The sequence below is a fragment of the Pan troglodytes genome, chromosome 1, assembly GCF_028858775.2.
Source record: "Pan troglodytes isolate AG18354 chromosome 1, NHGRI_mPanTro3-v2.0_pri, whole genome shotgun sequence".
Classification (NCBI taxonomy): domain Eukaryota; kingdom Metazoa; phylum Chordata; class Mammalia; order Primates; family Hominidae; genus Pan; species Pan troglodytes.
Window position 1 is genome coordinate 5,407,056 of NC_072398.2, and position 18,819 is coordinate 5,425,874.

The 18,819-nt window shown below is 37.2% G+C and overlaps 1 protein-coding gene across 3 annotated transcripts in view; it reads left to right on the forward strand.

Moving 5' to 3' along the window:
- The window catches only part of AKT3 (AKT serine/threonine kinase 3), a 360,266-nt gene that overhangs the window by 98,900 nt on the left and 242,547 nt on the right, over nt 1–18,819 (forward strand).

Here is an 18,819-nt window from a genome sequence, read left to right on the forward strand (position 1 = left end):
TTTACTGAGTAAGACAGTTCTAGGTCAGGGTTTATTTTCTTTTACTCACTGAAGATAACATTCCTCTGTCTAAATTATGATATTTAGCTTGTCCATTGAGTCTTTATTTTTGGACATCGTATTTTTCAGTTCTCAAAATTTGTTTCTCTTCCAAATTAGACATGTCTCTTGTATAGTTTTATATTTCACTGAGGAAAATTTCAAGTTTGGCTTCTGTTTTCTTGTACATAGAGTAAATGTAGTTGTTTCATTTACACTCTGTGTCTGATACTTTCAGTATTTGAAGTCCCTGCTCTGGTGTCTTGGCTTATTAGATGCTGGTTATAAATACTGGCTGTGCTGGTTATTATTCATGTTAGTTATGTTACATAAAGGGGCCACAGATACTGACCCATTGCTCTAGGTGAAATACAGGGCTGGGTTCTTGCAAGTCTCTGGTCACATCTTCATCAGCTGATCAATTACATAACCTGGTTTTATGTGTGTTTCTGTTTGAGGACATCTTATTTAATATTATTTATTCATTAACATTGAACTCATGGCCATGAACACTATTACTCATGCCTGAATGAAGCTTATTTAAACAAACATTTATTCTCCATAAGGCATATCATAGCCTTCTTTTGCTGAGAAACACTAGGTGAGACTTCAACACTATACATGAGGGCCATTAAACTGAAATCACCAACAGGAAGCACAAAAATGTGAAAAACATGGCACTAAATACTGTGAAAAGGACATTGTTTGTAATAGGAGAGCTGAAGGAAGAAGGCTGAGTGACACCTTGTTCAGCCTCATGTGAGAACATGGGCATCAGTTTATTCAAATTTTTTTGCTGCTCTATGCCTGCAAATGACCCCTAAAGCACCCAGATTTTTTATCACAAATAATTTTAGGTGAGTAGGTGAATTTGCAAATACAGAATCCATGAATAATGAGGATTAAATGTGTTAGCTGGACATAGTATTTGAAAATTATTTGTAGAAATATGAAGCCTTGGGTTGGGCATGGTGGCTCCCATGGTAATCCCAGCACTTTGGGAGGCTGAAGCTGGAGGATCACTTGAGACTAGGAGTTCAAGACTAGCCTGGGCAACATAGCAATATCCTGTCTCCATGACAAAAAAAAAAAAAGCCAGATATAGAGGTACATGCCTGTAGTCCCAGCTATTTGAGAGGCTGAGATAGGAGGATGCTTGAGCCCAGGAGGTTGAGGCTGCAGTGGGCGAAGGCCACACCACCATACTCCTGTCTGGGCGACAGAGTGAGACCCTGTCTCTAAAAAGACAAAATGAAGCCTTGAGTAAAGTTATCTTCATTTAATATCTGCTGGATGCCTTGGATAGCAATCTAGGAGTAGCCTAACCCAAGTTTAAAGCCTAAAGTTTCTTGGTCCACTCAGGTGACATGAATCTAGGGTGCAGATCTGTGCAAGATTTAGTTTATTTTTTGGTTCCCCATTGACATTAACGATTAGCCATTTGTGATTCCAGCTTAATGTGGGAATTGACTTATCAGAGTCCTAATTTTGTCTTACATTTTAAATTGTTCTCAGTGGAGTATTCATCTGAATTATTCAATCTGATATTTACAGAAGCAGAACCTTCCTTTTATCCTTCTTAATTTTAATTTCTCCTGCCTTGTGATTTTCGTATTACCATCTCCTCTTTTTCCTTCTTCTTTCCTAGGTTTGTGAAGCATTTACTACAGTTGTTATAAGATTAAATAACTGTTCTCATTTAAGTACATTTCTTAAACTTACACTAAGATGTGACCTTCAGATTGCTTTAATAATGTAAGAAATAAGTTCATTTTAAAAAAAAAATCTGGATGTTGGAACAAGACCTTGAATTTTTATTTTTATTTTCTTTTTAATTCATAATATTATTCATTACCCATCATGTTATTTTGGAAAGGTATAGCATAAAATATGATTTAGTAATTTAGCTTTCACCTAAGTTTTTATTGTACTTTATGATATAGGACTGGCTGTCATGAAAAAGTTAAATTTGATGGACATTCTCTCATCAAATTTGTCCTTGTATTATTTTATTTTATTTTTAATTTAATTTTATTTAATTTAATTTTATTTTTTGGTGAGACAGGGTTTTACTCTGTTGCTCAGGCTGGAGTGCAGTGCAGTGGTCCGATCGTAGCTCACTGCAACCTCGACCTCCTGGGCTCAAGCTCTCCTCCCGCCTCAGTTTCCTGAGTATCTGGGACTACTGGTGCACACCACCACGCCCAGCTAATTTTTGTACTTTTTTTATAGAGATGAGGTTTTGGCATTTTGCCCAGGCTGGTCTTGAACTCCTGGACCCAAGTGATCCTCCTGCCTTGGCCTCTCAAAGTGCTGGGATTACAGGCATGAGCCCACCTCCCTTTATTCTGTTTTTCAGGGAGCAGCCCCACTGATCCTACTCAACTTAAGTCAGAATGATTTGGCTCTTCTGCTCAGAAACCTCCTGTAGCATCCCATCTCAGTAAAAGCCGAAAGTCCTTTCAGGAATCTATAGGACTCTAGATGAGGTGTCCCCAACCCCCAGCCTGTGGACAAGTACTGGTCCCTGACCTGTTAGGACCTGGGACACACAGCAAGAGGTGAGCGAGCATTACCACCTAAGCTCTGCCTCCTGTCAGATCAGATGCGAGGTTAGATTCTCATAGGAGTGCGAACCCTATTGTGAACTCTGCATGCGAGGGATCTAGGTTGCACGCTCCTTACTAACTCTAACTAATGAATCTAATGAAATCTAATGCCTGATGATCTGAGTGGAACAGTTTCAGCCCGACACCTTCTCCTCCTACCTCTTCCAAGGTCTATGGAAAAATTGTCTTCCATGAAACTGGTCCCTGGTGCCAGAAAGGTTGGGGACTGCTGCTCTAGATGATCTGGCTCCTCATTACCTCTCTGATCTCAGTTTCTGCTACTTCCTGCTTCATGCTCTTATTGCAGCTTTTTTGTCTTCCTGGAACATGTCAGGCATTTTCCATCTTAAAGCCTTGCTATTCTGTATGTCAAGAAAGCTCTTTCCCACAGGTATCTATATCGAGCTTCCTCACATCGTTTTAATTTTCCTTAAAAGTTGCCGTCTCAATGAGACTTCCCTTGGTTACTTTAGTCTTCCCCAAAGTATTATATTCCCTCTTTTGCTATATTTTTCTCCTAGCATTTTTCATACTATATAACCTTTTTTCTCCCCCATGGAAATATAAACTCCGTGAAAGCAGTGATTTTTGTCTACCGTCCTCCCAGTGCCTGTCAAAGAGTCTGGCACTTAATATTTGTCAAGTGAATAACAAATGAATGAAATTTATTACCATAACCTATTTAAGAGCTTTAAGTGTTAATTAGATAGCTGGGTGTGGTGGCTCATGCCCGTGATCCCAGCACTTTGGGAGGCCGAGGCGGGTGGATCACCTGAGGTCAGGAGTTAGAAAACAGTCTGGCCAACATGGTGAAACTCCGTCTCTACTGAAAATACAAAAAAATTAGCTGGATGTGGTGGCGTGTACCTGTAGTCCCAGCTACTCGGGAGGCTGAAGCACCAGAATCGCTTGAACCCGAGAGGCGGAGGTTGCAGTGAGCCGAGATTGCACCACTATACTCCAGCCTGGGTGAAAGAGCAGGATTCCATATGAAAAAAAAAAAAGGTATTAATTAGATAAATCTGTATCAAAAAGAAAGTAGAGACTGCAAGTGTAAGAACTTTGACATTGCATTTATTTTTATTTTGAAATAATTTCAAACTTAAAGAAAAGTTGTAAGAATAATGCTTTTTCTTCTTTATCTTTTTTTCTGAGATGGAGTTTCGCTCTTTGCTGCCCGGGCTGGAGTGCAGTGGCACGATCTTGGCTCACTGCAGCCTCCGCCTCCCGGGTTCAAGCGATTCTCCTGTCTCAGCCTCCTGAGTAGCAGGGATTACAGGCACCTGATACCACGCCCAGCTAATTTTTGTATTTTTAGTAGAGATGGGGTTTCACCATGTTGGCCAGGCTGGTCTTGAAGTCCTGACCTCAGGTGATCCACCCGCCTTAGCCTCCCAAAGTGCTGGGTTTACAGGCATGAGCCAGTGCACTGAGCAAATAATGCTTTTTCTAATGAACCATTTGAGAGTGAGATGGTCCTTTACTGTTGATTACTTTGGTGCATTTTTGTAGCATTGACATGCTCTTATGTAAAAAGAGTATAACTATTAAAGCAAGATATTAATAGTGATATATCAATCACTACCATCTGATCATCAGACCCCATTCAGATTTTGCCAATTCTTTCGATAATGTCTTTCATTGCAAAATTCTAACCCAGGATCTGTGCATTTGATTGTCAGGGCTCTTTAGTCTCTTCATGTGGAATGGCTTCATAGTCTTTCCTTTTATGGCTTTTATGCTTTTAAAGATTACATGCCAGTTATTTTGTAGAGCATCCCATAATTAGAGTTTGTCTAATGTTTCTTCCTGATTAGATGTAGGTTATACATTTTTGGCAGCAATGTCACAAAAGTGATGTTTTGTTCTTATTGTATTCTGAATTGATACTCAATTTTGGTTTATTCCATTATTACTGATGTTAACTTTGATCACCTGAAGGTAGTGACTACTAGTTTTCTCCACTGTAGAGGTACTCTTTTGTCCTTTGTTATTATTTTCTAAGGAGGTAATTTGAGACTATGTAAATATTATGTTTCTCTTTGACTCATTAGTTTTAGCATTTATTGATGTTTCTTGCCTAACTTAGTTGTGACTAAGATGAATGTCAAGTGGTGACTTTCTAATTTGTTGTTTCTTCAACATTCATTAGTTGGGATTCTCTTATAAGGAATCTCTCCATTCATAGATTCATTATTTATTTTTATCAATATGAGCTCATGGATTCTTGTTTTATTCAACAAATGAGTCATAATGTTTTAGTATTATGTATTTTGATGTCCAGATTGTCTCAGATTTGGCCAGTGGGATTCCCTTCAAACTTCTCTGCCCTTTAACATGTCTCCATCATTCTTTGAGCACCTTCTTACTCTCTGGCACAGTAAGATGTTCCCAGCTCTGCTTGTGATATCCCTGCTTCAGCCCTGGAATCAGCAGTTTTCCAGAGACTCCTGATTCTTTTTTGTGTGGAGAATGATATTTAGAACCCTAAATCTGGGTATTAATTGTGTTCCCTGTATTGAGTGTCACTGTTGTCAAGCTCTTTCATTAAAAATAAAATTAGGAAATAATTGTATGACATACTCACTTATTCTTACGATTTCTGCATCTGTATATTAAAAACTGAATTTGCATTGATATTTCAATTTCTAGCTCACACCAAAGAGTCCATTCTAGCTTCATCCTTTTTATATTTGTAACTTCCAGTGAGAAACGGGTTCAGTTATCTACAATATATGACTTATATGGTTCATCTCCTGTATATAACCAATCTCTCAATCATGCTGGCCACTACTTCTTGTGGTCAGTTCCTTGATTGGGCTTGACCCTTTCTCCTAGCTTCCCCCTACAGTACCAGCAGATTCTTACTTCCTTTGGCCATGCCTAAATACTTAAGAAAAGAAAGGCCTTCACATTTTAATGCATACTTTGGGGATTCCCATATCCCACCAAAGCTTATGCTTTGATCTTTAGGTGGAATTGCTTTATGATAAAAGGGTTCTTTTACTGTTCATTTTGGATGATGTGGATGAGTCTTAGAGTTTTATTCTGGTCTTTACAAATATGATTTGCTATTTTCTAAACTTATCTAATGACTAACTTAAGGCTTGTTTTGATAAGATTATAAGAAAACACTTTGGGGAATCTTGAGAGTTTTCTTTGTAATTTATTATAATTTATAATTCTGTAACATAGAGAACATGATTAACATGAAGCTCTAAATGTATCCAATAGTTTTGCTTTCTTATCAGTGAATCTATCAGTATACTAGTAGTAACTGGAGAATTTCAAAGATATGCTTACACTTTAAACCCTCAATTTCCAGTGCTTCAGGTGGGTTTGCACATATGACAAGACAGGCAAGGAGTAAGAAGGAGCCAGTATAAGAATTAAAAAGGAGACCAGGCACGGCGACTTATGCCTGTAATCCTAGCACTTTGGGTGGCCGAGGCGGGCAGATCACTTGGGCTCAGGAGTTCGAGACCACCCTGGGCAACATGGCTAAACCCTGTCTCTACTAAAAAAAAAAAAAACAATTAACCAGGCGTGGTGTCGCCCGCCTGTAATCCCCACTGCTCTGGAGGCTGAGGCATGAGAATTGCTTGAACCCGGGAGGCGGAGGTGGCAGTGAGCCAAGATTGTGCCACTGCACTCCAGCCTGGGGGACACAGCGAGACTCTGTCTCCAAAAAAAAACAATAATAATTAAAAAGGACTTGAGTGATACATTTATTAATTTGGCAAATATTTATTGATGATTTCATACATATCAAGCTGCTCTGCTGGAAGATTGTAAGTCAAAATAGGGTTCTTGACTTCATGGAATAGTTTCTTCACTTCAGCATTTTTGAACCAGGTAATTCTTCTTCGTCATAGCAGGCTATCCTGTGCATTATAAGATGTTTAGCAGCATCCCTGGCTTCTGCCCATGAGATCAGCTGTCTCCAGCCTTTTTGGCACCGGGGGCTGGTTTCATGGAAGACAGTTTTTCTATGAACCTGGGTGGTGTGTGGGAGGGGGATGGTTTTGGGATGAAACTGTTGCACTTCAGACCATCAGGTATTAGTTAGATTCTCAAAGGAGCATGCAACCTAGATCCCTCGCATGCACAGTTCACAATAGGGTTCGCACTCCTATGAGAATCTGTTGCCACAGCTGATCTGATAGGAGGTGGAGCTCAGGTGGTAATGCTCGCTCACCTGCTGCTTACCTCTCGCTGCGTGGCCTGGTTCCTAACAGCCACCATCCGTGGCCCAGGGGTGGGGACCCTGCACTTGGTAACAGCACCTCCTACCTCTCCATCCCTCAGCACATTGGCAGTAACCAAGAATGTCTCTATGTGTTGCCAAATGTCCAATGAGGGTGGGGAGCACATCACTACTCCTGGTTTTGAGTACCACTGCTCACAGTAAAATCGAATGCAGATACAGACATTCTACAGCTAATCATTCAGTGTAATTATCAACTGTGGTAAATGCTAATTATGGAAAGTACAGAGGGCCATGAGACTGTAACCAAGAAAATAATGACTCCATAATAAATTTGGAGTTCAGTCAAACAAATCAAAGTTTCTCTTGAGTGTATAGTAGGTATTTGATGTGAGAAAAGAAACTTAAGACATGGTCTTTTACTTTAAGGATAAGCTGGCTGTGTATCTTCCAAACCAGTACCCTGTTGAGAGTGAAAGAGTGCTCTATTAATAAGGAAACTGGGAAAATAAATAGAGATGAGGCAAATTGTACATATTCTACTTCCATGCTTTCATTATCTACCCAGAGAATAAGACCAGTATATGAAACACACAGAGAATAATTCAAGACAGTATATACATTAAGTGCTAACCTATGTCACATTATTAGAGGGTTCATTGTTACTTCTCCATCTTTGCTTTATAGAAGGCTTCATGGGAAAAGATGGGATTCTAGCTCTTCAATTTAGTTCTGGAGGTTTGCCATAAAATATCTCAATGTTCCTATTCAGTTATTTTACACTCTACTACCTAAGCCCCTAACCTGTTCAAGAGTTGTGTTTGACATAGCAGACAATAGAGAACAACTGGAGAGTCTTGATGAGGAATATATTATGATGAAATGGTTACAACTCCTAGAAGAAACATTCATTTCTCTACCAACCTTGATCAGCATTGAGGTACAAAAGAACAGTATTATGCAACTATCAGATGTACATACTGAAAGAACATTTCTTTCTTAAACCAAATTCTAGAAGTTTTTTATTGAAAACAGATTTCCTAGGATCATTTGTGTGTATATATATCTAAGGGGACATTGTTGGCTTGTTTCTCTTTCAATTTTTAGGGCAATTTTGAAGATACTAGATTTTGAGAAACTGTGTTTAGGGGAAAGGGGAAGAAACTGTAGGAAAGTGAAAAATCGTACACTTTTAGGTTAGTGCTAATCTGCTTGCGTAGGAACTTTCTGCATCCAAATACCTTGCTTTATATTCCCTAGCTTTCTTTTTAAAATGTTGCTTTTACTTTAATTTTTTACACTGCTTAAGACCCCATAGATTATACATTTATTTAAGTTCATAGTCATGGAACTTAATTACTTTTAAAAAGGTTTAGGCATGTTCATTCACTTACTCCTTAGAAGCAGTTCGCATTCTTTGTGTTGCCTGTGAAATCGGATGGTGATATAGGGCTTAAATTTTGAAATATGAGACATTTGGAGAACTTAAGGCAAATCAAAATGGCATAACATGATGGAGGAAGCATGAAGACCTTGTGACTGGTAGAAACAACAAAAGGATGTAGGAAAAGACTATGTATTGGGAAAGGGGGTAGAAATTATGCCAAAATTCCATTTGCCCACTTCAGATGTCTGCTTGGGACGAAGTCTGTGCCTGGGAAAAGGGATGAAAACTTTAACTTCCTTTCCCCCACACTTTCATCCCAAGAGCCTAGAATTAGAGCTGATTTAATGGTACTAACTAGTACTGTTAAACTAACTAGTACTGTTAATAGACCTTTATGACAGCATCCTCAGAGTTAACTATTTATATAATTGTTCTCTGGAGCAAAGCATTCAGAGTTCCCAGAAGCTACAGTGAATTTCACACCACTTATAAACCAAGGGACTACCTGCAAAGTGTTTCTGTTATTTTAAAATCTAAAGTCTATTTGAATTTGAAAAAATAAAATGAAAAGTTGAAAATACCAAATCTAAGACTTGTGTGTAATTGAAATGAGGTTGTTTTAGAAAATTAAATTTGGCAAGTGATTAATGCTTAATAAGGAGTAATTGTTTTATCTATTTTAGGGAAAAATTAATTTAACAAACCTATTATTATGTGAAATTTAGGTAATGAACATGGGCAGTACATAATTTCCGTAACATTTATAGCATCGACCACAAAAAGGCTGAATTAGTGTCATCAAATACAAAGAATGTTCATTTCAGAATCAAAGCTGTTCGGAAAGCAGTGCTCATGGTTACTATAATTAATTCAACATTTCAGGACTATTTAAAATTGTTATGTCATATCACTTTAGTAGATATACCTTTCAGATGCATATATGCCTGATTTTGGATAAGTGTATTTTTTGTACTTTTCAGTTTAAAAATTTTTTTCTTAGTTAAAAATGTTCTCTCATTTAATGATTTTTGGTTTTGTATCAAAAGCAAAGAAACTTTCAGTTATCTCTTAAATAATAAAACAGAGGTCGCCCAACCTGCACTGTTTTGGACCCTGTATACAGCATTAACCCAGCTCAACAGCTGGCTGTGATTGGCTAGCCAATCAGAGTACCAATTCTGTAGTGTCCTCCACCTTTCCCTGAAGCTAGTAGAGTTTTGGTTGAGTGGGGTATAAATGTGAATAGCAGATTAGTGAATTAAAATGGTCCTAGATAGTTGTAGGCTCCAGTGCTGAAGTTCCTGGAGGATAATCCAACCTCCCTAAACTCTCTTGATACTGAAGAACTCACCTGGAATAGCTACAGCCTACTTTTCTGTCCCCCTCCCCACCTTCCCTGCAAGCTCTGTTCCCCTGTGGGCTGGGTCCTGTTTCAGCTTTTCCATGCATGTCTCAGGAACTGTTCCTGTAGACAAAGGTCCATTCAGCACTAGAATGCTTTTTCCAGGCTGCATTTCTAAATCTGAGTCCCTGTGTATCCTCCAGATCAAAGTGCCCCTCTCCCCACAACAATGGACTAGATTTGCCAGGGCCTCATAGCAGAATATCCTGTCTGACTCTCTCTTCACTAGACTAAGGAGAAAAAATAACAAAACAAAAATGAAGAATTTATTTTAAAAGATGAATATAGCATTACCCCCTCCCCTAAAAAGAAATGAGCAACTATTACTTACACAAAATGTAGATACAACTGTATTCCTTGTAGGATTACTTATTAAAGCTTTCTTGATACGTAAATCTAAATCCAAGCGTTTGGCATGAATGTCTGCTTCATTTATCATTGCCTTGGATATGCTTTAAAGAGTCTGTCACAGCTGGTCTACAAATGGATTTTTGCACACACCAAAACTTGCCTTGTGGCAAATGTTTTATAAAAGTTGTATAGAGGCTTCAAATATTGTTCTTCATGATTCTTTGCTGCTAATTTTCCAGAAGTCTTTCTCTTTCAGAGTCTTTTTTTTTTTTTTGAGAAGCATTTAAGAAAATTATGTTGAGTTTGGTGTAAATTAGAGTTGTGACAAATTACAGAGCAGTTTTCACAAGTAAAATTGGGCCAGTTAGCTCAGAATTAGAAAATTAATCTTTTTCCAAAGCATTATCTCACTTTCTGTGTGTTTATAGTGTTTATAGACTAATAGTATCAGTACCAACAGCTAAAACAAAAGTCAGTTTTTTTTCTTTTAAAAAACATTATTTGTTTTTAATGAACAGTTATTGAAGTATTGGCCTTAATTGGCTAGGTGTGGTGGCTCATACCTGTAATCCCAGCACTTTGGGAGGCCGAGGCGGGCAGATCACCTGAGGTCAGGAGTTTGAGGTCAGCCTGGCCAACACAGTGAAACTCCGTCTCTACTAAAAATACCAAAATTAGCCAGGTGTGATGGCAGGCACCTGTAGTCCCAGCTACTCGAGAAGCTGAAGCAGGAGAATCACTTGAACCCAGGAGGCAGAGTTTGCAGTGAACTGAGATTGTGCCACTGCACTCCAGCCTGGGCGACAAAGGGAGACTCTGTCTCAAAAAAAAAAAAAAAAAAAAAGATTAGCCTTAATCAACAAGCATTTACTAATAACTTACCGGTAAAGAGTAGTATATTCAGATTTAAAACATTTTGAAGAAATGCCCAGAAGTGGAGGACAAAGGCATTGAGCTTGCTGTCCTTGTAAAATACCGTGTGTGCGTGCGTGTGTGTGTGTGTGTGTGTGTGTATACGTGCATGCATGTGAGAGGGGAGAGAAGGTGGGAGAAGGAGGCATACAGTAGTTGCAAGTTAACATAATAGAGAATTTTTAAAACCTTAGGACACATCTAAAGATGATACAAAATGTATGTTAATGCAAGATAAAATTTGGTTTATTAGGGACAGTGAATTATGATTTGAAATAATTGGGGCAAATTTAACCAAGTAGGGTTAAAGCGTTACTTTGAAGGAAAGGAGGGTAGTAAGCAGTACATAATTTTGAGCTAAATTCATAGGCAAATCAATTTCTATTTAGAAACTGAAGCACTTTCTTTATAAAAGCATGACTTCGCCTCTTTATTTGCTCAAGTATATATGAGGCCGTATTGCATTTAGCCTATATGAGAAGGAGAAGAAAGCAGAGAAGGAGTTATGAGGGAGATTGGAAGAGAATAAAAAGATCACTTCACTTTAGATGCCAAGCAAGAGCAATTATTACAGCATTATTTCAGGATTCAAGGACAACAAGGCCTGTAAAGAGGCCACTGATAACCTCATTGGTGACTTTGTGGAGATCAGTAGTAGTGATGGTAAATAGCAAATTGGCAGGAGTTGAAGAGTGAATGGATACTGAAGAAATGGAGACAGTAATCCAGTAATCATAGATTTTTCTTCTGAGTTGTTTTTTGATAAAAGGAAAGAAAATAGATTACAGCAAGCCAAAGAAAGACGATTTTTGGATGGGGTGTTTTGAGCATATTCATAGGTTGAAGGAATGGAGTCAAAATACAGAGGGAAATTCAGAAAGATCCAAGAGAGAGATTCATCATTTGACATAATCAAATCTTAGATGACAGTAAAGATGGGACACAAGAAAGAGGGGTTAGTTCTTGAAAACTAGAATGTATATGACTTCCTTTGTTATAAGTAAAGGGGGTATTCTGAATGTTTGAAGTAGAGAGCTGGGAAGTTGAAGTTATTCACATTTAATGGTTTCCCTGCTTTCTAGGAAGTAGGGATATTATAAAATGAGAAAGATGGGGTTGGGGGAGAGGGGTTTGAAGAGGGATAAAGAAGATGTGGCATGGTTCCTTTAGAAAACAATCATGATCAAGTCAACTAGAGATGAATGAAATAATTTCCCAGGTTTGCATGAATTATGATAGATTTATTTGGTTTAGTTTCGTGATTTAGTATAGCAGTACTCAGAAGAGTTCCACATAAAATGGATTATATCATATACCTAGGATGGAGACTGATAAGATGTGTATAATGAAAGAAAAAGTGGATTAGAAAAATATAGAATGATCAGGGATTCCATAGAATGAGACAAGTAGAAGGGAACTTTTCAACAGAGAAAATAGGGAGAGAATGAAGGACTAGAAGTGGTAAGGAAAAGGAAGGAGGAAGTTCAGTAGAACTGAGGAAATTATAATATTAGCTTAAAATATTAAAGTATTCATGCAACAGTGTGTGAGGGCAGATGAAGTACCAAGTAGTACTTCAATGGAGTTGCCACTAGATGTCACTCTGATTCGTATGGTAAGGCTAACCTTGACACGTACTCAAGATTGGGGCTTTGAAAGTCAGACCTGTATAAACAGGCAATTTTTAATAGCCTATGCAGATCAGTTATTATCCAGAAATCTTATTCATATAACTACACTACTTTTGAGAGAATATTCTCATGAGAACAAAACCCCTCAAATTTGAAAACTTCAAGTGATTAATACTGTCTTTGCATTATTGATTTATTTTTATTATCTTAATCACACTAAATAGTATTTCTCAGTGAACTTTAACATTTTCTGAAATTCTACATTAAAGTTTGTGAATTTATTTTCTTTATATTGTTTTATTTACTTATCTGCTGAATTGGTTCTGGTTTTATAGGGACTAATGAATTTTTATAAGCACTAATAAAGCTGCTTCTTTCTAAGTGGTGAAGATTGTGCATGTGAACACCAAAGTTGTGAGTATAGTTTTACACTGTGTGGCCTTCCTATCAACTAGAAGGAAGAACACTGTCTATCCAACTCTTGTTTTTTTTTAAGTCCCATTCTTGTTTTCTGTTCAATCAGTATGGCTTTGCCTCTTTATATTCATGTTGAAATAAAGGGTCATGTTTAGAAAGCTTGTCAGAATTCCTGCCTATCCACAATTTTTTACAACTTGGTTCTTTCAAAACTCTGAACAATTTTGGATAGCTATGCAATATAAATATTAAACAAAACACAAAAAACCAGACACACCAACAAACCATGTTGATTTCCTCAGAATCATATAAACAATACCCAGGCATACTATATGTTTTAAAAGATATATTTATGTTTGTGTATCTTTTAATTTTTTCTTCATTTGACAGGGGAAAGATGTGAGATTATACAGCATTGCTAGAACCGTTGGGCCTTAGTGTAAAACAATTTACAGGTCATTATGGTTGAAAAAGCATAGCATCACATTTTTTGCATGTGCTATGCCTAGGTATATTCCAGTGCTTGCTTCAGACATCATTTCATTACTGACTCTTACCGATCCTTGTTATTCATTATGGTCTTAAGTAATTTTTAGCCATGTTTGCAAGAAACCTATACTATGTCTTAAGTGAACTGTCTTACATTTATCCCTTTTGATTTTTTTTGTGTTTATGGATAAAGTCAGTTTACAATAAGTTTAATGTGGTTTTCTATGGTAATTCCCAATGTGATACTAAGAGTTTCATTTGGAAAGGTACCTATTTACTAAGCATGTTGTTAGGTGACATTTTGGTCTGTTCATTGAAGATATCTCCCTTTAATCTCTTCATTGTGTCTTGGGAAAGAAGTCATTTTGCTTTGGACAAGTGAACGTGAACATGCTGCATTTACTGGGCTGTACTGGGTAGAATACAAGTACAAGAGAGAAGGTCAGTTACAACTTAGCAGCAATGGCAATGTAATTTTACTTTCCCCAAATTTTGTTGAAGCAGTCATTAAGAATTACACTCTATAATAAAAAAAAGCATGAAAATATGATGCAAAAATCTCCGTTAATGAAATTCCTCTTGAAATTATCCTCTAATTCCCTTTTAATTCTCAAATTCACTTTGCCATATAACTTTCAAAATGAAACTTCTGACATTTTTGTTTGTTCTTGGAAAGAGTGTTCATTTCTTTGCGGTTTTACGGTGAAAATAATATCCTATATTTCTTTTTAGGAATATATTCCTTTGTTGTGCTAGGAACAGTAAGTTTATTTAGATAATAGCCATCTACACTCTCTATCTCTAATCCCCAAAGGCCTTAACCTCCATTAGGAATAAATGTAGATTTCTGTTTGCTTGAAATAGCTTCCTGGGCATGTAAAAACCCCTTTGACATCATTATTTAGGGGCTCCCATCCTCCCAATGGAATCACAGCCTAATACAAAAACTTTGCAGCTGGTGAGCTCCCAAAGCCCCTTTTGATGATTGTTGTTAAACTCAGCATGGCAGCTTGCAGTTGTTCCTTTCCTGTACTGCCCCCCACCCCCCATGTTCATGTTCTTCATGACAATAAGAATTCTCCAGAGGTAAAACACAGGGCTGAAAATTTCTGATGTCTCCTTCATCCTCTGTTTCTTCTCATTCGTTTCCATTCTAAGCATATTTATAAAGTTTAGTGGAGATTATCAAGGGAAAGATTCGTTCTCTCTCTGTCTCTCTCATGCTTTACTGTCTCTAATAAACTAATTTCTTTAAAAACAAACAATTGAATATCAAAGCATTGAATATGCAGAGGTTATGAGACCCCTCATCTTTTCTGTAGAGTATGTTAGTTTCAGGTAAATTGGAAATCAGTGGTCCTGGCTGTGACTTAGTTCAAACTTGGAAGTTTCTTATGTCATACTATGTTCTTTATTGATAAAATGAGGGTACAAATAACCCAAGCAAGTGGTAATTAAATGATTTATTAACTCAGTGACACACTAATTGACCAGAAATTTTCTCTAAAGTTTTTGTTCTAACTTTAACTGGCTGTATCAAGTATAGGCTTATGTTGGTATTATTTAGGGGAAAAAACATTTATCACTCAAGATAAAGCATGTTTAGCTCATTGAAATGTAAAGACAGAATACATTTTAATAGAACAATTACATATGATATGATTTAGATATTATGAAAATAACAACCATAATTGAGAAAGATCTAAAAAGACCTGGGACTGATAGGCAAGTTAGAAATGGACGTTAAATTATTGAAAAAAACATACGGAGACAAACATGTTAGAAAATAAAGTACTCCCTATGTTTGAGTTTAGTAAAATAAGCATTAAAATAGGGCTAAATGGAAACAGAAACAAAGCAAAGTAAAAAATCATCGAATGAACCTGAAAGATCTTTTTGATTCCACATAGGGAATTTGTTTTTTTGAAGTTTTTGATACCTGCATTAAAGCTGAATTTTAGAGTTAATGCAGATTTTGCTACATTTTTTTTTTGAAGTTCTGAATGCATTGAGTTTTGGAAACTATTTTCAGGATGAATACTACGGGTACTGCAGATGCTCACTTTATATAATTATGTGTCTTGAATTAATTAAATCCAACTTCAAAGGCATGTATCGGAAATTCCTTTGCATAATAAAACCTCCATTCCTAGTGCCAGTGATAAAATGAGCAGCAGAATGGTTTAGCAGGGGTGTCCAGTCTTTTGACTTCCCTGGGACACATTGGAAGAAGAATTGTCTTGGGCCACACGATGAGCTAAAAAAAAAAATCAAAATAAATCCTATAATGTTTTAAGCTCGTGAATTGTGTTGAGGCGCATTCAAAGCTGTTCTGGGCTGCATGTGGCCTGAGGGTCACAGGTTGGACAAGCTTGGTTTAAAGGGAATAGGGACAAATTCTCATTCCAGAGAGCTGAGTACTGACTAATATCATCTATTACCACATACTTTTGTGACCCTGGGCAAATCACTTTTCCTGTTTTTGTAAAATAAGGAGGATTGACCAAAATCATCTCTAAATCCGTACATGTTTTTAGTATGCTCTGATCATTTTAAGATAAATAATTTTGACATCATATCTCGTTTTCTTAAAAATTGATATGCCCAATACTCTTATTTTATATTTGAGACAGGATCTCCCTCTGTTGCCCAGGCTGGAGTGCAGTGGCATGATCATAGCTCACTGCAACCTCAACCTCCTGAGCTCAAGTAATCCTTCCACCCCAGCCTCTTGAGTAGCTGGGACTGTACAGGTGCACACCACCACGCCTGGCTAATTTTTAAATTTTTCGTAGAGGACGGGCTTACCATATTGCCCAGGCTGGTCTTGAACTCCTGGGCTCGAGTGATCCTCTTGCCTCAGCCTCCCCACCCAAAAAAAATCCTGCTAGGATTACAGGCCTGAGCCACTGCCCCCAGCCTACTTTTATTTTAGAACTGAGAGCTTCAGTAAGATCATAACAGGAAAATTTAAAATCTCCCCCATGACTTGTAAAAGAACATCTTTTTGAGAAATTAAAACAATTTTTTTTTTTAATGAGCCAAGGACTCATGAATACAGTGATCACAAATGAGATCCCCTCATGGTGATGAGAATAGCCATTTCAGAAATTACCACTGAACATAGTAAAGAATACTGGAACTAATAGTTGGTGGTGTAAAATGTGATCAATCAAGAGAGTCTATTTCTGTTATGTATAATAATTTTTTAAGGTAAACTTTTTCTTAAAGTATGAGATACATAAAAGTGAAAGAATCATAAGAATACGGCTCTGTAAATATTCATGAAGTAAGCACACCATGTAACACCTATATTTAAAAAACAATATTACCACTACCTTATAAGCCTTCCCTTCCTCTACCCTTACAGTCACTATGTCCCACCAAGCAAACAGGATGACTTCTACAGCATATATTAGTTTTGCCTGCTTTTGAGTATGAAATCATATGGCGGCTTTTTCAAAATTTTATTTGTGAGATTTATTGATGTTGTTGTTTGTACTAACAGTTCATTCAGGCCCATTGCTGTATTATATTTCCACTGCATGACTAGACCCTAGTTTATCTGTTCTATTTTTGGATTTGTTTTGTTTTTACATTTTGGCTGTATGTCTTTGGGTGTGCATACATACACATTTCTGTTGGCTATGTACCTAGAAGTGGGGCTGCTGGATCATAGAACGTGCATATGTTCAACTTTTGTAGATGCTGCTAGATGCTTTCCTTAAATGTTTATTCTTTATATTCCAGCAGCAGTTTGTAAGTTTCATTTGTTCTATATCTTCACCAACACTTGGTGATATTGTTGGTAGAGATGGGCCTCTTCCTATGGTTGCTGAGGCTGGTCTTAAGCTCCTGGGTGTAAGCAATCCTTCCAAAGTGCTGGGATTACAGGCATGACAGGTGTAGCATCAACCCTGGCCAGTAATGTGGTTTTAATTTGTATTCCCCTGATAACTAATGAAGTAGAACTCTTTTTCATATATTTACTATTCATTTGGAGTACTAAAAAAATTTTATGACACTTGCATTTTAAAATATTAAACTTTCCTATGTTAAGAAGGGCTGTTGTAAATTAGTTATTTTCTAAAACATTTGGCATAATCATTCAGTCTATCTCTGTATTTGATAAGTTGTGAAATTCTTTGAAAATATTTTTTTCCTTAATAAAACTATGTATTTCAAACCATGGAATTGATTTCAAATGCTACCTTCTGAGTGTTATTAAGACTATTTATTCATAGTATTTTTGAAAACAAGACTAGAAAAAATGAAGTGTTTTAAACAAACAGTGGTTTTTCCTTCCAGGGAAGTCTTCTCCAGGAAATTTCTTTGCCAGGATGGTCAAGTCCCTTATATACAAAGTTTTTCTTCCAGGGTAAAATTATTAGGCATTGTAGAGGGTATAATTAAAAGTTGATCTGCCTAATTTTAGGTTTACTGGCCAATTACAACCTTATCATTGAACGCAGAGTTTGGAAGATTCTTGAGCAGTGTTTTAGAGCTGTTTTTGAGATGGAGACCAACTTTTCTATGTGCTCCTACATTTTCGAGCCTTCCGTGCACTTCCTTTGGATCTATGTGACTAATTTCTGGCCAGTGAATTGGGAGTGAAAATAGTATGTGTCACTTTGGCCTGAGTCAGTTAAGAGCTACCTCCTTCTGACCTCTTCTGTTGCAGTGGTGAACATGTACATGTTCTAAAGTTTATGTATTAAGCTAGTGTTTGTTGTTGCAGTCAATGTTAAGTAACCTAACAGAGTTTCATTTTAGTAAATGGTCTACACATTAAAAAAAAAAAAGATACCCTGGAGCCCCTGAAATATTTTTATGCCCATAATTTTTTGTGAGTAGAGTGCTGCTTTTAAAAAAGACTAGGGTTTGGAGAATATTCTTATGAGGAGAAATCGGTTTATGATGGGAAAATGAAAAAGGACAAACATTTGTTTTATCATTCTACCAAATGAGAAGAAAACTTTCACAAAAAGAAATGTTTAAGGTTTCTGATTATCAGAGTTTTATTTATTTATTGAGATGGAGTCTCGCTCTGTCGCCCAGGCTGGAGTGCAGTGGTGCCGTCTCGACTCACTGCAACCTCCACCTCCTGGGTTCAAGCGATTATCCTGCCTCAGCCTCCCAAGTAGCTGGAATTACAGACATCCAGCACCATGCCCGGCTAATTTTTGTATTTTTAGTAGCGACGGGGTTTCGCCATATTGGCCAGGCTCGTCTTGAACTCCTGACCTTAGGTGATCGCCTGCCTCAGCTTCCCAAAGTGCTGGGATTACAGGTGTGAACCACCATGCCTGACCTCTGAGTATATTTATTATTTACATAAAATCCGATTATTTTTATAACATTAAAATGATTTTAAC